This window comes from Mus caroli, chromosome 1 (genome assembly GCF_900094665.2).
Source record: "Mus caroli chromosome 1, CAROLI_EIJ_v1.1, whole genome shotgun sequence".
Taxonomy (NCBI): Eukaryota; Metazoa; Chordata; class Mammalia; order Rodentia; family Muridae; genus Mus; species Mus caroli.
The window spans coordinates 173,135,967-173,160,321 of NC_034570.1; the positions used below are offsets into that span (position 1 = coordinate 173,135,967).

General features: G+C 43.1%; 1 protein-coding gene across 2 annotated transcripts in view; it reads right to left on the bottom strand.

Annotated features, from left to right (window-relative positions):
- Disp1 (dispatched RND transporter family member 1) overlaps positions 1–24,355 on the bottom strand; it is a 130,125-nt gene that overhangs the window by 101,050 nt on the left and 4,720 nt on the right. For both annotated transcript variants that reach the window (XM_021158768.2, XM_021158753.2), the window contains exon 2: positions 12,075–12,162. The gene's annotated coding sequence lies outside the window, so the exon portion shown is untranslated. The remainder of the gene's footprint in view (positions 1–12,074; positions 12,163–24,355) is intronic.

Genomic DNA, 24,355 nt, shown 5'->3' on the forward strand with positions numbered 1-24,355 from the left:
GAGGAGGGAGAGGAGGAGGAGGAGGGAGAGGAGGAGGGAGAGGAGGAGGAGGAGGGAGAGGAGGAGGAGGAGCGTCACACTGCAGGATTAAGTTAGCCTTCTCTTGAAGCTTAGTTTCATTAAGTTCGGAAAGCATCTGGCCAGCAAGAGGGATGACTTGGGAAGCCCAGAGTGGCTGCTATAATGGAGCCCTGGCTTCTGATGTGAGAAGTATGGTGACAGTCTATCTGCTGGGACAGAATAATGATTTCCACGTGGCCGCCCTGCAGAGACCACAGCTCATTACTGGTAAAATATGCTGCTTTCTGAATGCTTTGGTTTGTGGCCTTCCTCCATATAGTCTTCCTAATGAACAAAACATATTTTTCCAGTTAGGTAGATTTAAGAACATAATTTTGAGGACCTTGAAACATTAATTGCTTAAATCTATCATTTCTGACAGGTCTTAACTGGCTTCTAAAAACCCTAGGGCTGAAGTGTCAGGTATCCTTTTCCAGTTTCCTATCTGCCTAGGACGGAGAGAATGTTAGGAGGGAAGAGGGCAGCCTCCCTGAGAGCTTTGGCTCTGGCCTTCTTATTGTAGGCGACAAGCTCAAGTGCTGCTCTCAGAAGCTCTAACTCAGGGGTGTCCTTCTACAAAGAAGCAAACTTTAGTATGGATGGCTGCAGGCGCGCACGAGCGAACACACACCCCTCACTGAAGCAGTCTATGTGACCCCTCGCCTCCATTTTATCATCTTTATAAAGAGTTAGACCAGATAAGTAGTTTAAACGGTTGTGCATAGAGCCCAAGCCCCAAGTGCTCTCTAAAACAGACTGCGGAGCCCTCTACATCAGCCTTAGATAGGGATCTCACACACCTTTCTCAGCTGTGGCTCACATCGATTGCGTGTATCGCGGTGTTTTCTATTTCCAGAACAAAATTTGTTTCAAGGTCCAAACGCTTTTTTTCTATCACCACTTCTGAAAAGGTAAAGGGGACGCCCCACCGCCTGTTTCCCCATTAAAATACAGAAAACAGACTGACAGTGACAAAGTGAATGTCTTTTCTCTATCAAATCAGTACCTGTACATATGATCCTAACACTCTCCCAGCTGAGCTATTTTGTTGGTTTTAATTGACTCTCTGCTTAAGACTCTACTCAGTCCCTCAGTGTACTTGAGACTGCTTACATAGGAATTACAGCACAGAGACGTGAATATACTTCCTTTTCTGGAGAACAAAGGCTCTGTGTACTACACTCACTACTGGGGACCAAGAGCCTAATATATGCCAGACACTCCTTCCATCTCTGTTAAGTCGGTGTAATGTTGGTGTAATGATGTTGGGTTGTCTCTGCTCCATTCACTAACCCAGAGCTGATTGCGACAGTTAAGCAAAGGAAGACACACAGCACTTGTGCCTGTCCATCTGATTATTAGAAGCACAGGAAGGGACCCTGAAAATGCATGTGTTTCTAAGGTCAGAGTCCCAGTGCAGGGAGGAGGGCGGCGTGGCTTTCAAGGAAGGTTTCTTTTCCACAGGCTTTTGCAGCCGCTAAGATGCATGAAAATGCCTTGCTTGGTTATCTCATTTTCCTAGAGGAATTCTAAACTCTTCCAGCTGACACGGTGATGCGTGTACATGATGATTTTGGGGGACTCAGCTCCTACTTGGAATGCCAGTCTTTCCTGTCACAGCCAGGCTGCTTGGTTTGGATAATTTTTACAATATTGTTCTGTTCAAACTGCCCCAGAGCCGTGGCTCTGTCCTTCAGCTGCAGTGATCTGAAAGGTTTACGATACACAGATGGTCTAGTACATCTCATGACAGTTTTCCTTTGAAAAGGGTTTTTGTTCATTTGTTTGTTTGTTCTATTTTGTTTTGTATGAACACTAGGTTTGCAAGTAACTGTTCTCCAAGTTTCTGTAATTGATATTTTCATGTGGCTAATGGGCAAAATGTCAAGCATGTGTTTCTAAGCTGGGGCACACCCTGATAATGTGGTGGTTTTTTATTAAGTGGATGGTTGAAATTATCTTGTCATAGGTGATAAACATAAAAAAAGATGAACTAAAATACATGAATTTAATCTTATACAATAGAAAAGGATCACTTGACTTTAGTGATAGAACACAAGACACACTTGGAGAAAGAGTTAGAACCAAGTGCTGTCACTGCCCCGTGTAGGATGCACACAACCACTCTTGGTGACTCGTGGGGACTGTACAGAGGCCAACTCTTTAAATGCAGGAGATACGTAGGGGGAACGCAATCCAAGCGTGCAACTATTTTTGTCCTTGCAGATGACACAGAGGATCTGGGGTATGAGGAGAGGACAGGCAAGTACTTTGAGACAACGCATGGGAGTTAAACATCCTCCTTATCCCTGTGTGTAGGACAATGGCCCAGCAAGTCCCTGAGCCTGTGCCTTGACCTCACTATTCCACAGGAGAGACGAGCAGTGCTTTTACATGCAGTGGGGCTTTTTATTTCTGCCTATCTTGTTTCTATGCCTGTCTTCCCAACCAGACTGTGAGCTGCCCAGGGCAGATGTAGCATAATCCATGCTCGGTGTTTAGTTGATGCACTAGACATAAAAGAAGCAAGCATCCAGTTAAACAAGACACAGGCTGACCTCACCGAGCTTATAACCCACAATACCTATAGTCGAAAGCAGCTGACCTTTACCTAATCTTGAACGCATTTCAAACATAACTGATCTGCATGTGAGAACATGCACGATTACCATTCCATAACCATTTTGGAAGTATGAATTCTAAGCTTCCAGTGGGGCTGAGGAGGGTAAGAGCTGGCTATGTAGCCTGATGAGCCGTGAATTAGCGATCCTCCTGCTTCAGCATCCCACGTGCTGCAGTCACAGGGACCCTCCTCGGAACTAGCTCCACAATGTCTACTGCACGTCTATGCATGGCTCCTCAGCAGCCACTCTGATTTACTCTCCACGCTTTAAAAACTGAGGCATGTACTTTGAGAATGTAGAAATGGTAAATGTGTTGACTTAATTCTTCCAGGCAGGCACCATATCATTTTATACACAACTCTTGCTTACCACTTGTAACTGACCACTGAAGTAAATTCTGCTCTGCCTCACTTCCAAATACCCAGTGGAAGGAACAGAATGTGGAAGCAGAGCAGGGCATAAGTGGACAGTGGGGCTGGCACTCCAATCAGTGTCAGGAGGATGAATTACTCAGTGTCAGCGTTGGAATGAATAAAAAGAAGAGACAAATGTAGGCACATGTACTACACACGGACCTACAACATTGCTTTCTTCAAGTCTTGCCGGTCGGTCCACGGAACGTGAAAGTCACAGACACAGTTTTACTTAGCTAACAATTTTAGCAAATCAGCTAAGCTCAGAGTTAGTTAGGGCTGGAATGTGCTGGATGAAACTAGAGTATCTGCTCATCACAGAATGTGAGGAAGTGCTCACATGTCATGAGGATGGAGCAAAGGACACAGACGTTGGCAGAAAGGGTTAATTTTACCTGCCATGTCTGGGACAACTTGAGGGCGGATAGAAATACGGATGTAAGGCCTGTAAGCTTGCATCTCCAAATAAAGAGTGAATGCAGTAGAGTCACGAAAACTCCGTTCATAGAGTTCTTAAAATGCTGTGCTTTCATACAGCTACAAAATTCAAACAGTATGCATAAGCCATAAAAATCCTAATGGAGAATATGTAATAACACACAGAATTAGTCACAGCAAAGTGTCTTTCCACTGTAGGTCTGCCTGTGTCCTAACAGCCTCTGAGTAGTGACTCTACTGAGACCACATGAACTAACAGCCTGAAGGCACAACTATCCTCCATCAGCCAGAAACAGTCTCTCTGTATTGCAATCCTGGTCACAGCCGACCCCGACCCCGGAGCCATGTGCTTCCTACCTCCTACCCTCATATGGTCTCCACCCAGCATGTTCTGTGTCTACACTGTCACCCTCTCTGCTCTAATGTGCTGTGTCTACACTGCCACCCTCTGCTCTAGCATGCTATGTCTACACTGACGTCCTCTCTGCTATAGCATGCTGTAGCTACACTGCCACCCTCCGCTCTAGCATGCTGTGTCTACACTGCTACTCTCTGCTCTGCCGTGCTATCTCTGGATACTGCTGTCCTGCATCAGTTCACAGAGTGGGTTGAAACTTCAATTATTGTTCAAACCCAGTCCTCTTTTTATATTCAAAGTTCATCCTTCATGACTGAAAACTAAATTTTAGCAAACTGTTGACAGAGTTCCTCTACCCACTTCACAGTGTCTTAGAGGGCTCAGTTGAAATGACAATTATAAGGACAAATCCTGCAGTAATTGTTCCATTCTGTTCCCTCCACATGGCACAGTGCCATATCATGTATTTTTTTTTATATTCAGAAAAACTCAATGTCTTACTCAGAAACAGCTTGGAAAGTTGGCTCATGGCCTATTTGTAACTGATACTAAAGCTTAAATACCTTCTGAGCAAAGTTATACTAACTTCAAACTACTCTGGGATCAAGCATTAAAGTGTTTTTGTTTCGGTCACGACACTAATGAACAGCAAATGCTGGAATGTGTTTTAGTGGTCAAGTGCACCAAGGACTTTCTTAAAATGAAAGCTGGATCAGCTGCCCATTGCATAACGAAAGGCAGATTAGCCAGCACTGATACAGATACACTCCAAAGATTCAATACTTCAGTGTGCAATCAAGCATAAGAAGGTTTAATTCAAAAAGCCTGCTCAATTAGCCATATTTTTTCTAAAAAAAAAAAAAAAAAACCACCAAACTCCCACCTTCTAGGCTGCACTTGAAAGCCTCCTTTCTTTCATTCGTTGCCCAAGGAACTCTCCCTTCACCCTGATTCCCCCATTACTATAATAAAGCTTAGGTGAGGTCACTAGGCTTAACTCTTCCCTCTCCGAAATCGGTTCACATAGGGCAGGAGAATTGATACCAATGCATCAGGATCAGTCCAAGTGGCAAGAACTGCGATGGACCCGTAGGAGACAGTGGTGAAGTGACTCCTCTGTCTAGTCTTGCTATGCTTCTCCACTCCGTGCTAACTAGAAAAGCTACGCCTCCTGTACCTTCACATCCATGCCAGGTGGGGCAGCCATCACTGTCAGCGCCATCTGTTTCTTCATCTTTCATTCGTCTCCTTCTTGTCTTGGGATGGCCGTTTTGATTTTACCCTTTGGAGCCTTTAATACGGATTTTTCAAAACCCCGGGCTGTAGATGCTTTATGTGTCACCAATCACTAATCACTCACTTCTGTGGGATGAATAGTCTTCAGTTCTTGCTTGCGCTTTTAACACTGCTCAGAGGGGTGGCTTTTACTCGTTTAGAGGGGATGTCTCCTATCGTGCCTTATCTCCATGTTTCATTCTAGTCTCGGGGCATAGATAACTAAGAATTTGTAAGATGTACCACATAAAAACAACACAGGCCTGTAATTCTATCTACACAGAAATCTAAACGGGAAGATAGAGCTCCAGGGCTCTGTGGGCTGCAGAACAAAGTCAAGCCCAGCCTGAGCAACAGGGCAAGAGAGCCTGTCTCGAGATGTTTTCCACAGTCGAGGTGGGAAGGGGTGTGGCTCAGGGTAGGGTACCTGCCTGGCACACAGGAGGCTCTAAATTCAGCCCACAGTTTGGGGATGGGGATAAAGACTGACCAAGCTATTTAAAAATGACTTAGTAAAATAAATAGTGCAAATATTTGATTCTTAAAATGAAAGCTCAAAATTTAGAGAGACTTGATGAGCAGTGTCCATCACCTCAGGTTCCCACACAGTTACAAGTGACCTAGTGACAGAGCACCGCTGCCTGTCTTTACACCCTTCCCCTTGGCTCTGCTTTGTCAGTGTGGCTGGGAAGCAGTGTGTGCAATAGTGAAGCTGCATTTCTGTAGAAGCATTTCTGTTTTGTGTTAACCTTAGATCTGCACAGATTCCCTAATTAGTTAGAATCAATGAGGTTTATCATGCTACTATTAGATAGAGAGACTAAAAATCCTTTAAAGCAAACATGTTGTTCTATGTTACCATGGTATACACCTTGAAAAATACAATATGTACAAAACTCTGCCACTATCCCATGTTTTTGATCACTAATATAAAGCAGTTGCTATCAGGCTCTTTATTTTAAAGGAAAAGGGGATGCAGAAGGAGGAAAAATGCAAAACAAAGTGGTTGGGGCTGAAGAGAGGATTCGGTGAGCTCCCATTCCCAGAGGAGTGTGTGTGTGTGTGTGTGTGTGTGTGTGTGTGTGTGTGTGTGTGTATCAAATCTATCTATAACTTATTAGAACTATAAAACAGCATTCCCATAGCTGTATTTGACTATAAAAGATAAGAGGCATGCACAGTATTACTGTTACAAAGCTGACTATGGAAGTGCTCTGGAGACAGGAATTCTTTCCTGAGCTTGTGTTTGCTTTAAAGGGGTATCTACCATGCACAGAGATCTTGGGTCCTTTGCAAGTTCATGTCTTTGCACTCAATGCTTTATGTATGCAAATGGCAGTAACAGCAACCACCTCATAGGATTTTTACTATAATGATTTTGAGTGTAAAACAAGGCAGTAAGCAGAATAGAAATGTTTGCTAAGTCCTTCTTTGTTGTGAGACAGGGTGTCACTTTATACCAGCTGCCTTCAAACTCAGTCTCTTTCTGTCCCGGCCTCCTGAGATCACAAGCACACATCACCATACCCATTTCAACAGATAATTATTTATTGCTAAAAAGTACTTTAAACTATTTAAAATAATGCTTATTTTAGAGAAAGCAATAAAACAGTCATAAGAGGTTTACAGATAAAAGGCTGCTTTACCAACTGGCATACATTTATTTCATCATTATTGATAGCATCTTTCATGCATGGCCTATGCTATGTAATGATACTACAAATAAGGTCAAATCTTTCTTATCTATAAATGCCTGCTGAAGAACAGGTACTCCCCTCTGGCTTATACATACTCATAATTAAAATACAGTGTGTACATATATGTGTTTATATGACATAATCATGTGTATATTTGCTTAAGATTTTACAAGACAAAGTGGTGGCTGGTGACAGGGAAGAAAGAACCAGGATTCTATCACATCTTCTTTCACTCTTGCCCCAGGCCTAGTTCATAATTAATGAACATTGGAAATGATGACCTAGCACAAATAGTACTGCCTTCTGCTTCCCAAACGTCAACCAATACTCCCTTCTGTTCACCAAATAACTTCCTCACAACAAGAAAAACAAGCAGACATCATCTTCAGCAGTTTGCCCCTTTTCTAGTCGGCAAACAGCTCTCAGACCTCCTGGAACTGTCACTGTGTGGATACTCTAAACACCTCCAACCATTGCACACGTGACTCCCTTTGAACTTGGCCAGTTCCAGCTGCCTGGTCTTGTGCTCTCTACCCTAGATGATTTAAGTACAACACACAAAAAACTTGAGTCAATATAGACAGATGACAAAATAGGATTGAAGAGAAAATTCTATAGGAATAAAAAGCGTTCCATCTATTTTCCAAGTAGACAGTAATTGCCAAAATGGCTGTCTTCCTCTTTAGCTCTAAGCAGCTTTATAGTCTTAAATTTAAATATTTACGAAATGAGATAATGCATTCCTAGGAAGACTCAGACTTCCAGTATACCCCATCCTTGATGGCTAATCCACTGGAAATAACAGTTGCATCTGTCTTTGAACTGATTTTTCTTAATTTTCTTTCGTGATGCAGTGCACATACATAAAGGTGTCACCTTGACTCTTTTTAAGGTTAGTCAAGTGGAGCACAGACTCCACACGCATTAAATGGCTCTCCATCGTCTTCCTCCCTAAGCCCCGACAACCACCATTCTCCCACTGGTCTCTAGGATTATGAACCAGACAGTAGACAACACAGTATAACTTTTTATGGCTGGTTACTTTACTTAGGACAATATTTGCAACTATGTTGCACTGTTGTCTACATTGTCTCCATTTGAAATCTAATGACATTCTACTGTAAGGACACATCTGTTTTTCAAGCTACCAGTCAGAAGTATTTTCTTTCACGTAATGACTATTATAATGCTTGCTATGCATGAAGCTACGAAATGATTTTTAAACAACTTGTCAAAAGCTCACAATACAAAAAGTCTAGAAAATAGAATCACCATGTAGCTTCTACTAAAACAGGTTACTTTTCATACAATGAAATTAATAGAAAATAGCTTTTTAAAGCTTATCTACTGAGTTACCACTGAGTTCAACTTCTTCTGCATTCAGGCAGGAAAGTCTACCACACCACTGAATGGATTCTCTTTCTAAAATGAATACAGAAGACTTTATTACAAAGGAGCCTCCACCGATATGTTCCCCTGGCAAACACTCACAGTGTTATGAGAAAGCATAAAACAATGGCTGATTTTTCATCAAACACCCTTACAGCTTCACTGACTAGTTCATGGTGTTTGGTTTACTTTTTTTAATGTCCACTTCACAAGGGGGAAACATAGCTGTTTTTGAGGCAGATTTAATCACATGATTGATAAGCTGCTTAAAGTTTTAAAATGTCACAGAGAAGGAACTCTGAAGTCTTGCATCACTAGGTAAAAGCTAATTAATAGCGGTAGTGATGGACTACGTCAGGCCGCTTGCTTCCGCTTGCAGACAGTAACAGGCCACCATGTGCTCGATAGATAACCCCAAGGCTCTCGCTGTGTTTTAGCGCCAATTCTCCCCGCCCCCCCAGAGTGCTGCTGGGAAGGAGCAACAGACATGCTGCCTTACAGCATCAACGTTCCCAGAAGACTGCTCCACAGAAGTACACAGACCTCAGTCCTCAGCGCCCCAATATTCCCTCCCTTGAAGGTGTTTCAAGATGGCTTAAGTGGAAAGTAAGACAAATACAAAAAGCCATCTATTTGCAGGGAGCGTTTCCGTCATGGTCTCACTAAATGAATGGACTGCAAGATGATTCTAAGAAGATGCCTGCAGTGTTTCCTGGAAGAGTCAGGCTGGGGATGCTGACAGCGGGTTGTAGCATTTGTCAGCACCTATATGACAACACAAATCTTAATATAAATCCTAAACTATGGGTTCTAGTTAATGATAGCATGCCAAGCATTCACTTGCCATTTGGGGAGAAAACCTGTACCATACTAATGCAAAAATGTTGAAAAAGAAGGAGAAAATTGGGGAGGCAGGGGGTAGGGAGCATAAGGGAAGGTTCTATATTTTCCACGCAATTTTCCTGGAAGCCTAAAACTAGGAGCCTAAACAATAAAAACTATTGGTTAATAAAATTTCAAGAAAACTCAGTGATTTTTAGGTATGTTTTATGAGAGATGATCGAGTTCTTAAAATTAATTGCAATTAAAATAGACTGAGATATGTAAATGCAAGACTCTCATTCAGTAAAGTACTTTGCCTTTTCAAAGCATGTCACCATCCACAGTGCACAAATCGGATCTTATGCTAAGGGACAACAGGAACAGACAGAGAAGCAGACACTCACAGACCCATATGATGCAATACACGACATTGCCAATGTGACTCAAGTGGCCTGGTCCTAACCCTGCAGACTAGCTTGTCTCACTACTGTTAACTCCACAGCTCTTTTCTCTGAATGGAAGGGACCCTTAGTATTTCACTCTCACTCATTCAGTGGAGAAATAACGTCCCAACACTGATTTACATAGCTCCCAGTCAGTTACTAAAGAAGACACATAAGAAATCTGGGAGGCCCTGGTTCTCCAGTGATGCTTCCAGGACATTTTCTCCTCCTGGAAGTCCATCTTGCCACAATTATCGTTCTCCCAGAAGTCACATAGGACAATGGCAATTTTTTTCCCCAAATGTGTGGTGGTTGAATAGAATCAGCTCCCATAGGTTCATGAATTTGAATACTTAGGCCATTAGTAGTGCTGCTGTGGGAGGCTTAGGAGGTGCAGCTTTGCTGGACGAAGTCACGGGAGTGGGCTTTGTGACTATATAGGCTCACCCTATTTCAAGTTCACTCTCTGCTGCATGCCTGTGGTTAGGGTGTGACCTCTCGGGGGCCGTGCCTGCCTGCGCCATGCTTCTCCAGCAAGATGGACTCTTGTCCCTACAGAATAAACTCGTACCTAAGTTGAGTTGGTCACGGCATCTTATCACATCAAAACAGAACAAAACAAAACAAAAACAAAGAAATTAATACAAAATGGTAATGGAGCACTAGATCTGAGTGGACCTTAAACAGTGGGCACATACTGCCACTTCTGTATGTTTATTGAGACTACAAAAATGTTATCCTTGAACCAACTCTATGGAACTAAAGGAAGAAACCTTCCCGGCCACATTTTCTCAGGAGGAATATTTCTAAAATCTAGTGCTGAGATCATAATTGCCGTGCAACTACATCTTGTGAAAATAAAATAACTTGATCCTAATTTTTTTCTCCTTGTTCTTATCTTCTGGTTTACAAGATGATCCTAGTCACAAACCTGTTCCCAGAAAACAGAATCCCTCATTCCTTTTACACCAATCTCAAACCATTGGTACCACAGCAGTGTCTGATGTCACGCTAAGTACAGAGCAAAGCTCTAACGCAGGTGTGGGAGCCTCACACCTGAAACCCAACAGTCAGGAAGCTGAGGCAGTTCAAATTCAATGACGGTCTGCACTTTATAAAGTGAGACGCTGCCTCAAACAAACAAACTGAAGTCTAAGAAATCTACATAGGTAAATCAAATTAAGGTAAGTTTAACAGATGGCAAAATTGCCTAAATGAAACATAAATTTACCACTTGACATAATTTCTAGCAAGCTTATTTTCTCCTCAATGAGCACTAAACTCCTCAATAAGATTACACCAAAGAGCTCAGTGCTCTGTTGCTTCATAGAAAACACTATCATGCAGAACTGTTTTAGTCAACAACTGAACACATTCCACACTGGTCCCATGACAAGAAGAGCTCAAACTCCCTACTGCCTACAGCAGGCACCACAGGGTGCAGCAGCAGTGCACTGTGTGGCCTCAGTCTGCGCTGAAGCTGGCATAAATGCATCTCTATTGCCAGGCATATAGGGGTGTAATTATGTACAGTTCAGGATACCTGACATGATATAGGACCATGTTATGAGTGTATGTATTTATCACACTAGACTTTTCCTCAGTATTCTACTAACATAAGAGGGTTTCCTGTAAAACAGGCAATGTGTAACATACAATATACATACATTGTGCTACATACAAAATCCATAGAGCAAGCAGGTCTAGACAGAAGTCCTATTTGTACTTGAATTACTATCATGTTTATTTACCATGGCCTTAGGAGCAAAAGCCCATTCTATCTCTGCCATATAGCTAGCTGCACACATAGCATGCTATACCATGTAGGTATGGGTACCTACATTCTATGATGGTCATGCCAAAAGTGACCTACTGACTCTATGCCTGTCACTGAGTGATACAAAGTAAACATTTCAGATCATCTGAGGAAACGTCCATATGTGCAAGGCGGTAACTCTGCACATGCCACAGCTCACTTTAAAGTCCCCACTCACTCTCTGCATCACAGAGCACAGTGGTGGCAGTCACAGTACACAACAAACAATCTCCAGTAACGAGTGCATGGGTAGGGCTGCAAAATCGCTCTGTTAGTAAGTGCTTAGCTTGCAAACACAACGACTTAAGTATGACCCCAGTACCCATATTTAAAAACCAAGGCAAGGTGACACAGGCTGGTAATCCTAGAGCAGCAAAGGCAGGCAGGGATCCCAGCCAGCCTAGCCGGGTTAGAGAGCTCTAGGACAGAAGAGCTCTGACTCAAAGGAGAAAGTAGGTGCTGCTGAGAAACAGCACTGGAGGTTGTCCTCTGGCCTTTGCATACACTAACCACACACATGCACATACACCCACAAGCATGTGCGTTTGCACACACTAACTGCACACATGCACATACACCCACAAGCATGTATGTTTGCACACACACATGGACACAAAGAATGATAGCTACATTTTATAGTGTAGATGGGTCTGATTTAGTTCAAAAGGACTATTAACATCTATATTAAAAGACACAAGGAAAATTAAAAGGTAAGCAGACACTTTTAAATTTGAATTACCTCGTTTTCAGTGACGCTGTTGTGACAGTTGGTACATCAATTACTACATATAATTCAACAACCACGATGGGTCTTCATTCTCAGAAACCTATGGGAGAAAAATACATATTAAATTTAGCTCCCAGTGACTGAAACCCACAAGACTGATGTCTGGAAGGCTCACATCACACCAGAGGAACTTATCGTCAGACAGTATAAAATAGTTACACGGTGACTGTAAAGCAAAAACAGGAACACTGTATCACATACAGTGCATGTATTATTCTCCATCCTAAAAACAATTCTGCAAACTAAAAAATATAATCTACTTTGTAGCTGAAAAAAAAAAAGTCAGCAACCTACCCTATACCCAATCGCTCATGTATAAGGTCAAAGCATTCTCTCAGAAAAACTAGGTAAAAGGTTATAGTTAACCTACTCAAAGGAATTATAAAATTATCATCAGAAACTATGGCTTACCTATCATGAGTCCCTCTAAGAACAATGACTGAAATGTATATATGTAAACAAATCTGCCATTTAAAAAGCCTACAGTCTGGGTTCCTTCCACACAGAGGCTTCATGTGCACTGCCTAGCTGTGAGAGATTTCTCAACAGTAAGATAGGAGGTATGCCTCTTGGTACAGAAGATATGTCTAACCTGTGACACTGAAACTTACCAAGGTCATCTACAAAGTCCACGCTGGAGAACAGTGTGATTAAGTTACAAGACAAAAATCACATAATATTTTAAGAAGTCTACAATATCGCATGCATCAGGCCAAATTCACAGCTATCGAGGGTGGGAGCCATTGCCAATTTGATCTTTCTTTACTTCCATAGACCAGACCCCAAAGAACTGGTTTCTTCATCTAGCTACAGAGCAGAGTACTATACTCTGCCATCCCATGTTTTCAGAGATGGAAGATGGTTAATAAAATAACAAACAAAAAAGTCAAATAGGAATGTGAAAAAAAGTCAAACATAGAAATCTATAAAGGTTTTTAACTTAGAAATGGAATAAGTATGATGTACTTGAACACTGGGTACAGTACACACAAGGTCCCAGCCCCTCAGAACTGGCAAACTCCTGATCTATGATAGCTTTGTAGGCAAAGGTCAGGTACACAGCAAGCCACAGGATTTGGATTCTTGGATCCAAGATACTCAGATGATAAAGTCTATGCAAATAATTCAAAATTCAAAGAACTCTGAAATCTGAAACACACTAGTCCTCAAATGACCATGACATCTTCCGATGACTCCAGTCAGTTTGCCAGTGATACGTGACATTTAAATGGCCCTTGGAAGTTTATGAATTGCTTTTGGAGCATCTAGCTTTAAACCTCACTGCAACAACCTACAATAAGAATGAGTAGTCCCCATTGATTAATGAAGAATCAGATTAAGAAACAGTGTATCCACATCTGGGTGGCACAAATAAGAAAAGGCTCAAGTTTAAACCTAGGCTTTCCTGCTCTAGATTGACTAGAACCTCTGAAATGAACGCCTCATAATCTATCTATCAAACCATATTTCAGTCAGGGCAGAGCAGCAGTTTTATGAAGAAAGTGGACAGCAACCAAGGGCAGATCCTAACCAAGGCTGGGCAGCAGAACCAAGCCTTTCCTACTCCTTCCTGAGGCCAAGCCCACTCCTCACGTGCTCCACCCCGCAACAGAGTCTGAACTACACTGTGACCAGCATGGGACAGTGAACAACTATGGTTATCTTTAAGTAGGATGCTAGGGAGTGGTTATGGGATATGAAAAGACTAAATGCCATCAGCCCAAAATCAGACATATACAAGTATCCTAAATAGAGTGCAGTCATCTCAAATACTTACACCCCACTTTTTCAGGCTGGGGATACAGCTCAGTTGGAAGAATCTTTTCTTTGCACTCATGGGGTCCTGCGTTAGATCCCTAGCACCATGGGTGACAGGGAATTGACTGCTCTTAATGACTATTAGGGTCATGTCTCCCAGTCTGTAGTAAGCTGTGAAAACTATACCTCTGCCTATCCAGCATGTTTTTCTAAACCTTTTCTGGTTATGAAACAACAATAAGTGTTTACTTCGTATGGAGAAGTCATCCCTCACTCCACGTTGCCTTCACAAGGCTCAGAATGCCAACCTTCAGTGTTTCCATGCCACCCTTTAGCCCCACAGATGGTACAAGTATTCAGACAGTGATTGGGCAGAGGGGCAGTCTGTGGATTTTAAATTTAATATGGCTCAATTTAAAATAAAAAAAAATATAATCTAAATTATAGTCTCTTATTTTTAACTTAAAACTAAATTAAGCAGAATCCACAAGAAATTAAATTAACTAAAAAGTATTCTGCATTTTTAAAAATCTCAACTGAAAAGTTTTTTTGTGGGGGAATGCTAAAAATTGAGCCTGGGGCTTCATATTCTATTAAACCAAACCCTAAATCCACCACCTAAAATAGCTTATGAAATACAAAATATTTGCTAGTGATGATAAAAAGCTTTCTATATATCTTATGATCAGTTGGCCAAACTGAAAGTTCTTATAATAGCTTCTTAAATCGTAAACACTAGAATAGTTGGTTTAAAAAAAAAAAAAAAACCAATGACTTGGTAATTTTATCATCATAGACAGGTCCAGACCTACCAGCAAGCATTAAATTTCAAAGTTACAAAGTCATTATGCCATTAAGCAGTAAATTAAGACTTAGATATACCAGTTTAGGCCCCCTAAGGAGTTATGATCTTGCCTGCTGCAGCATTCTGCCTAGCTGGCACCTGGCACACAATCAATACACAACTAGCTGTCATCTGGATGAAGGATCACCTCACTATTTCACAATCATTAGCACACTCAATGTCCTTCATGATCTGGTTCCGTCGTATAGAACCCTTCTAATAGGCATCAGATATTCTCCCACCAAACTGGTGCCTCAAACACATTCTGCGACCTCTGACCTCTGCTCAGGCTCCCACTTCAGACCATGCTGGCCCCGTCTCAGTGCCCTCGCCCTATCCAGCCCCAGGCCCTACTTCATAGAGTTGTTTCTGGTTTGGGATACTATCTCTTCATCAGAACCAATAAAACCCTGGCATTCCACAGCAGGTTTTTGACATACTCTGTTACATGAACCTAAGACACCACTACTCTCTAAGCTGCTATTCTGCCAAACCAGTATGCTTTCCTAAGCTGTTTCTGATTAGGATATCAATGGTTATAACAAATAAACGGCTCTGCCATCTTTGCAGAGACCGCACCTCACTCTATGTGTGGGGTGGTCAGATATAAAATCCTGCTCCAGCACCCCTGAAATAATCTCCCCATGTTTTACATGTCATCACACAGTGAACTTAAATTCACGACTCCACGTGTGTGCATCTCTAAACACATAGATGACAACCTTACAATGCTTGAGCTGAAATGGCATATCACAGTATCAAATTCTCAATCAAGAAGCAGGCACATTAGCACAAGCAGGGGTCGGTGCACTAAGGGTTCTGTACACCTACCATGTAAACATATTCTGAAAAGAAAGGACCTGGACAGCAAACATTCCAGGCATCCAAGTCCATGTACCAATCTTAGCAATTTCAGTTGGTTTTTTATCAACTCAAACATCTAATCATCAGCCCAGCCCAAGCCTAAAGCAGAACAACATACAGAAAGACAATCCAGAGGTTAAGATTTCAGAAAGAGAGCATGTGTTCTTATACATAAAGTGGGACAGCCCATTGGCTTTAGCTGAATGATTAACTGTTGATGGCAGGGACTGTGTAGGGAAGACCAGCCAACCTATACTGCAGCAGTCTCAAGGAAAGGAAGGAAGGAAGAGGAGGAGGAAAAGGAAGAGGAGGAAGAGGAAGAGGAGGAGGGGAAGGAGGTCCTGATACCCATTCACAAGCTGCATAAAGTTCCTTTCATAAGTCCACTTCCCAAGGGTTCTTTGAAACCATCTTGATTTCATAGATAAGCTATGTGATTTGCAAGACCTGGAGGCCAAGCCAGTGATACAGCAGATCACATGGTCCACTTAAGGAGAAGTCGGGATCATCGGCATCTAGAGTCTACACTGACTGTGAGATGAATGTGACTGGTTCCTACTCAGCATCACACTTACAAAGCAAGCCACTGGCCCCTGAAATGCCCATCTTTCTATAAGAAGTGAAAACCATGGCTCCAAAACACCAAATTAGTACCATCTGCTAGGAATACATTGTTCTGGTGTTGTTAGGCAAAACATCTTACATAGGTAACAATATTACAATATTATATTGAAAAACATCGTATGAAATACTGCTCTCAAATTATCTTCTACTCCAGGATGTCCTCCTAAATTTACTGCTAAATGAGGCACTATTTTCTCCTCTTCTTAAAGGCAGATTAGTACACTGGGTACACTGAAGAGGAGCAGCAGGCTGAGCCGTCAATGTGTGCTGCTTGCATCCTAGGTAGTATTTTTGGAAATGATTTTCTTTTCAGTAAAAACCTCTTATAAATATTTTATTAAAAAACTATTTTGAGCCTAAAATGCCTCCAGAAATATATTAAAAATATCATTTATAGGGAATTCGTGAAGTAAGGTTATCATATTTTAAAAGCTTCATTAAGAAGCTAAATCCTCGGAACAAACTGCAAAATTCCAATACAAATAAGTTCTGACACATCCGTGGTAACTCCAGTCTTAATGTCATAAACATTCTTCAGAGCATTTGCTCCACCTGAGCTTCAAAACCCAGGCTCTCAGTACCAAAATAAATCATGGAGCCTGTTCACCTCAGAACAGGATGCACAGGAAACAACACTGCTTCCCTTTAAAGGTCTGCCTTCAGACTGCTCTTCTCGTCTTCCTTAATAAGGAAGTCGGTAAAGTTCCGCCAGGGATGTTTTCAAAAGTTCTTTTGGAAGTCATGAGGAGTCCCTTCCTCCAGCATGTTTATTTTGTGTCTCTCAATGAAAACAGTTTTCCAGGTACTCGAATGTTCCAGGTACAGTAAGTGAAAAGCCTTCTCACACACCACTACTCCACTACCTTGGTTCAATACTGAAAACTCCAAGGAAGCAGAGGACAAGGTAGCCTTGTTTCTAGCATGTGAGCACATGATTGGAGATGCCTAACATGTTGGGTCACAGTGCAGAGTATTGGATCCTTGCTTCTCCGGAAATTGCTGGTCAGAAAGGCTCCCGAGGCCACCTAAGGAACACAGGCAGATACCATTGCTCTTGGTTGCCCACCAAACCTAGATGGCAGTCATGCATCGGTGGTGGCATGGCTGCTGAGGGGTAATCAACGGCTTTCTGAATGGATGTGAGGCCCAGTCCACAGGAGAAAATCCAGCCTAGAACTGTGTCTTAGGGTTCCTATAGCTGTGAAGAGACACCATGACCTGGCAACTCTTTTTTTTTTTTAAGATTTATTTATTATTATAATTAAGTACACTGTAACTGTCTTCAGATACCCCAGAAGAGGGCATCAGATCTCATTACGGATGGTTGTGAGCCACTATTTGGTTGCTGGGACTTGAACTCAGAACTTCAGAAGAGCAGTAGGTGCTCTTAACCGCTAAGCCATCTCTCTAGCCTCAACCAGGCAACTCTTATAAAGGAAACCATTCAATTGGGACTGCCTTAGTGTCAAACGTTTAGTCCATTGTTGTCATGGCAGCATACAGGCAGACAAGGTGCTGAAGAAGCTGAGAGTTCTACATCTTGACACACAGGCAGCAGCAGCAACTGTGTACCATACTGAGTATAGCTTGAGCATTTGTGACTCAAAGCTCACCTCCACAGTGGCACACTTCCTCCAACAATGCCACAGTTCCTAACAGTGCCACTCCCTATGGCCAACCATTCAAAATACAGGAGTCTATGGGGGCCAAACCTATTTAAACCACAATAATCACAGACCTCACTAAAAGCCCATGCTGTCAAGGTCAAAGGTCCTAGTGGGGTCATAGGCCCTAGTGGGGGAACCTACTGAAGTGAACATGGTATAAAACTACTTCCTAAATATTTATGATTATGGTCACAGGCCAATGCTGACCTCAGCCTTAGTGAGGGAGATTTTATTTGCAGTGGGCATTAGTTAATAAGGAGACTCATAACTGTCAGAGTACTGAGAATAAGCGAGTTTTGAGGGCTTAGTAGTGAATGGGACATCGCTGTTGCTTCCTCCAAGGCTCTGGGAGAAACATGGGAGAGAAAATGGAGAGAGTGGGAAGTCTGAGAACCTGAAGATGCAGGAGGGTGCTCTAAAACACTGTTTCAGACACAAGGGTGGGGCCCTCAGGAGCCCAAGGCAGCTGAGGTTGGTGGGCTACCTGCTGAGCACCTTGTCAACACCCACCAGGCTGTGGGGAAGTCCTGAGGCCCCACCCTTACCTGAAGAGCTACTGGCAGGTCCCTACTGACTGAAGAGGGCAATCTTTCTCTTCAGTGGTGTAGCCACTGGTAAACAGCCCATGCCTCCGTGAATACCCCCTCGCCCGTCCTCACACAAGCAGCCCTGATCAAACCCGGTGGGTCACAAGAGAACAAAACAGACAGGAAAGTGAGGGAGCATGCTGGGTGGGAGAGGAATGAGACAGAGTCAGGGGTAAAAAGGACAAAAATAATGAAACTCTCTAGTAAAACCATTTTAAATGCTGAGTTAAATCTCTTTTTTTCAACATATGGTAGGATCAGAAATAAACTACAATAAATGTTCCAAGGTTAGAAACCATGAGAAGACACACATCTAGTGACAAATGCCCATAACCCCACACTGAGCATGGGACAGACTAGAAAGACATAGAATTTCGGGGAAACTGGAAGGGAAAGGAACCTCACTAGGGAGTCTGGTTGAAGCCTCTTGCCTCTGAGAATCAAGAATTTTAATACAACTAACAACATTTCTTTCAGGTGTAATTTTCCAGCAATTTCACCAGAAACCCCATTACAGTAAAAGCCATATGGTAAACCCATGTGCACCCCAGTGGGCTCCTGGTCTGCTTTCCCGATTATCGTCCTATCAATCTCCAGGGCCTCTGCAATCTCAGTTACTGAAGAGACAAAAAGGAGAGGCAATCGAAGTCCCCTGAATCATGGATTATGGACGCTTCCAGAATCCCACACGCAGTCCCCACCAGAACACCTGGAGGGCTGCCCACACTCTCAGGAGTGCTTTAATCCACCCTAAGCCCCTCTCTGCTTTCAATGAACCCAAGTCTGCTTCATCAGCTCATCCTGCACTTTCCCTCATGGAAGCCACTGATTTACCTGAGTTTTCCCTGAAAACAAACAAACAAACAAAAACAACAACAAAAAACCTAAGGGAACTCAAGTGGCAAAGGTGAGTGAGGAGCTGTGCTGAGGGCGGCTGCACCCAGGGGCTTTCTAGGAATGGCTCCAGTGAGTGCCCTGACCCACGCCTAGCTGCTCTGCTCTCCCGTGGCCTCCGTGCTATGTCGGATTCTTGGTAACATTTTTCTGACCAAAGAGCCACATAATGCTTATTTAAAAATACCACGAGGACCAAAGACTAAAATCCCCTAGAGTGACCGAACCCCATTCGCAGGTCAGATGGTACTGTTCACAGTTTGTCCAAAAGGAGATCACCTTAAGCACTGCAACGCCAATGTCCTAAGCCACGCTAATGGCACTATTGGAGTTACCTGAGTCCCTGTAAAGGAGACCTCTAGTGCTAACCTCTTTACCTGAATTGAGGTTCATAAAAGACTAAAGGGATCTTCAAGCTTCTGAAAGCTACACCTCTGTCGCCTCCGTAGCTGATGAAGAGGCAGAGGCAAGTGGGAGGAATGGGGTTTCTTGGTACCAGCTTGAGCCCTCCCTGGGCTACAAAGTAGAACTAAGGACAGCCTGGGCATCATAATAAAGCCAACATGCCCTGCTGGCATCTGCAGGTGAGAATTCGGGGGGGTGGGTATTGAAAATTGGTGAGAGGAGGCAAAACCTAAGGGTGTATACATGGTGCAAAGCCAGAAACCATCCCACATAAAGCTCCACAGCTGAGTAAACGCAGAAGCAATTTGTCTTACAGACAAATGCATGGAAGAATGGTCAGGAGAAGAATCAGGTTGAATGCCAACAGCTAAATCTAAATACTGCTATTTCTGAGGCTAAAAGATGCAGTCTGGAGAATTATAATAAAAATGGGTGGCAGCATAGGAAGTCGATCTTACTGTTCATTGGAGTAGGGAACAGAGGGCTGCAAGAGCCATTTTGTGTAGACAGCGTGGTGCTGATACAGATAATCCAGCATGGGCAAAGATATCTAGGGATATCATGAGCACTGGATATCTAGGGAGCTATGACTCAGCAAAAATGGGAGGGGGGGGGCTCACACAAGTGTCTGGAAAACCCAAGAGCAAACGGTAGTGTAATCTGTTATAAAACAATTCCTGGCAGAGGCTACTTTTATGTGATTCTGGATAAATATGGCCTTGAGGTCAGAGCCAAGTGCTTTGATCTTTGCCAGCATGCCTGTGTATGTCTGCCTGTAAGGCCTGAATATCTACCTCTGTGTGGCCTGTGCACCAGTCTGCCTGTGCGCCTATGCCCACCTATGTGTGGTCCATGTGCTAGCTTGTGTCTGGGTGCCTGCCAGCCTCTCCTTGCCTAACAGTCTGTGTGGCAACCATCATTCAAAGTGAGTAAAATATGTTTTATCTGGCTGTGTCGCCTCAGATCCTCTTCAATCCCCAGCCTTCCGTGCCTCTCTCTCTCTCCTCCCTTCCTGGAACGGGAGCTTGAGCTTCAAGATGAGAAACAAAGGTTGTCTTTACATCTAGATTTTATGAATATTGACATCCTTGAAATAAACTAAAAGGGGGCTGAGGGGACCAGAAAACTCCTGGAAGAACTGAAGGAGAATAAACAGAGAAAAGGAAGAGGAAAGAAAAAACAGGGGAGGGGAGAGGGAAGGAAGGAAGAGGGGAGGGAAAATGAGGAGAAAGGAAGGGAGAGGAGGGGAGGGGAAGGGAGAGGAGAGGAAGAGGAGAGGAAGAGAGAGGAGGGGAGGGGAAGGGGAGGAGAGAGGAGAGGTGAGGAGAGGAGGGAATAGGAGGGGAGAGAAGGAGAGGGGAGGGAAGGGGAAGGGAGGGGAGGGGAGGGAAGTTTACTTCCAGTTGTGCTTACATTACTTCTAGCCACAGACATCTACCTACTTTGGGGGTTCTGCCTTTATAAAAAGGATAAAACTCAGGTTTATATTAATATGCAAGCACACATTATACCCAGGACTGATGCACAAAGGTGCATAACTGTCTTTTCCCGACTTCATTGACAACACTGTAGTGTGTTGTAAAAACATTATGTTATGCTTCAAACTCTCCATTCTATTACTATCACGAGCTTTACACAAAACTCAGTCACACATATGTCTCCTTGACTCTCCGCACACTTGTTATTCAGGATTGAGAAGTTCCTAAACAAAAGCATCTCACATCAAGTTTATCACCTGTTTCCAAAAAAACTACACTTAAATATTTAGACTTGGGCTGAGACATGATTCAGCAATTAAGAACAGCTGCTACTCTTCTGAAAGTCCCAGGTTCTGTGCCCAGCCCACGTGGCAGTTTACAGCCATCTGTAGCTCCAGTTCCAGCTGATCTGATGTTCCCTTCCAGCCTTCATGCGTACCAGTGCCAGTGAAAGCTACACACATGATACACATACATACAAGCAGGCAGATGGGGCTGGAGAGATGGCTCAGTGGTTAAGAGCACTGACTGTTCTTCCAGAGGTCCTGAGTTCAATTCCCAGCAACCACATGGTGCTCACAACCATCTGTAATGGGATCTGATGCCCTCTTCTGGTGTGTCTGAAGACAGCTACAGTGTACTCATATACAATAAATAAACAAGCAGGCAAACATGCATACAAATAAAAAATAAATCTTAAATTGTTTAGATTTTCAGATTAAGTTCAATGTGTCATAAAAGACCCTTCTGTGGCAAGATTAATACTGCATATAAGACTCAGTTACTAGCCTATGTGCTAGCCAACAAAGCGCGGTTCCCCGATGAATTTGTATTAGTGATGTGCAACTCACCTCAGTTAATTAAAATTTGTCAAAACTAAGAACAAAGACACAAACTCAAAATACAAGACAAGAAAATAGTATACTGTAAGAATATTACTTTATTAAGTTATTCTGTCTGCCTGTCTCTCTGTGCCTCTGTGTTTCTCTTCTCTCTGAGTGTCTCTCTCGCTGTGTGTGTGCACACGCGCTCATGTGCGTGTGTGTAAAAGAGAAAGGGGGGAGAGACCCCACCTGTGCAGAGGTCAGAGGAGAGAGCCATGTGAAGCTGTTTCTCTCCCTCTGTCTGGACGTGGGCTCAAGGGTCTGACCACGGGTGGTAAGAATGCACATCCTGCACCTTACCCACGAAGCCATCTCCAGGCCTCTGGACATTATTTTACTTTATAAAAGAGTCAGTCTAGCAACAGCACTGTAGGTCAAGTGTGCCCCAGTAGTGGTGCACAGAGGCTGGCTGTGAAGGCACAATGAAGAAGCCTGAACTCAACAATCCGCACACAGACTACCCTTTTCCCTTCTCATGGCCATCTTTAAATCAACGTTTTTTCCTCTGCTTCACAGGATGCTCTACAACTCTACCATCTACATGTATATTTAAAACAAAACTTGATTTCTATATGTATATATGACAAATTGCAACCCCCAAAGTGGAGTATCTCCAGAAAACTCTCCTAGAGGAAGAGAAGACCACCCTCACCAAATGGAAAGCACAGGCAGTCATCCATGCAATGGGTCTTCTCAGCCTGGGGGGGGATGCTCAGAAACCAAGGTGAGCTTTTATTACAATAGAAATGGAAAGTCCTGCCTGCAACCCAGATTCTATCGGAAATGGCAGGGGGATTTTATAGGAAAGTCTTCAGTAAGACGGTATAATGCATACGACTAAAGGCATCCGCTCAATGAATAGCAGAGTTGTAAGTAGCTAAATCCTGGACTTCTGGTTGCCTGGATTCAAATCCCAGTTCCAGCAATGACTGTGTAGCCTGGGTAAGCCATTCACCCTCCACGAACCTCAGTTTCCGTGTCTGTAAAGCTGGGGTAACGGCTCTTACTGGGACTGTAGTAACGACTGAATGAGCCATGGTGGATGGAAACCCAGTGATCAGCACGTGCTACGCAGTTAACAGCTCTTAGTAGTCTTCTAATTAAAATAAAACCTACTATAAAACAGATAAGAAAATGCACAGCACCTACACAATAGTTAATAAGTTATATTACAGTTGCTCACTTTCTAACACCCGCCCGTCCCTCACACAGCCAGCAAACACAGAATCATGGAAGCCACAAAGTGAGTCACTGTTTAGATGGTTACTATTCAGTAGAGGCCAGAGCTCAGCTTACTCATCATCAGCCTATGGTAGGAAGGGGCACATTTCTCATTACGCCGTTGCTAAAGCTATCAGAAGAAAAAATCATTTGGGTAAATCAACCCTAGGACAGTCAAAAGAAACCAAAAAGAGCCAACTATTGGGTAAGTACAGTACTTCAATCCATCTCTCAAATCCCTTACTTGCACGGGGAAGGGGGAAGGACAGGGTGACAAGACATTAAACATGAGCAATTCAAAATGCCTTAGCTCCTCGAGGTTCCATGTTCTACCTGAGTGCTGACTGCAAGTAATCCTAAGTGTTACACTTGGCCGTTGAAGGATGCTTTTAAAGATTGTTTTTTTATTATGAGTATGTGTGTGAATGTGTGTGAGGAAACCAGAAGAGAACGCTGGATCTCCTGGAGCTGGAGTGACAGGCCGTTGTGAGCGGCCATGTGGGTGCTGGGCACTGAACCTGGGTCTCTGAGAGAACCATAGTACACACCCTCTTAACCCTCAGCCATCTCTCCATCCCTTCAAATTATTGTTAATTTAACCAATGAGGACTAGGGCTATCACCCAGTGGCAGGACATGTTTATAATCCATGTGAAGCTGTGGAGTTTTGTGTCTGCTCACTACAGACAGGCCAAGTCAATGCTCTTGACTCCAAATCATAAGAACCTAAGCAACATCTGCAAATGAAGCCCCTCTCTCTAAAACCTAAGCCTTGACGACGCATAGACTCTTAATGTCTGAATCCTCAGTCCCCCCACATCCTTCTACTTATGGGGGGAGCAAACTGTCACTGTCGGCGGCAGCCACCAGCATCACTGCACAGGCTTCTGGGATGATCCACTGATTCGCTCTCATTGCAAAGTGGCCTTTTTATCTAATTTAAAAGGAATAAAGCTGTCTAAAATAATTTTTTTCTCGGTAGATGAAAATTAATTCATTATTATCCTT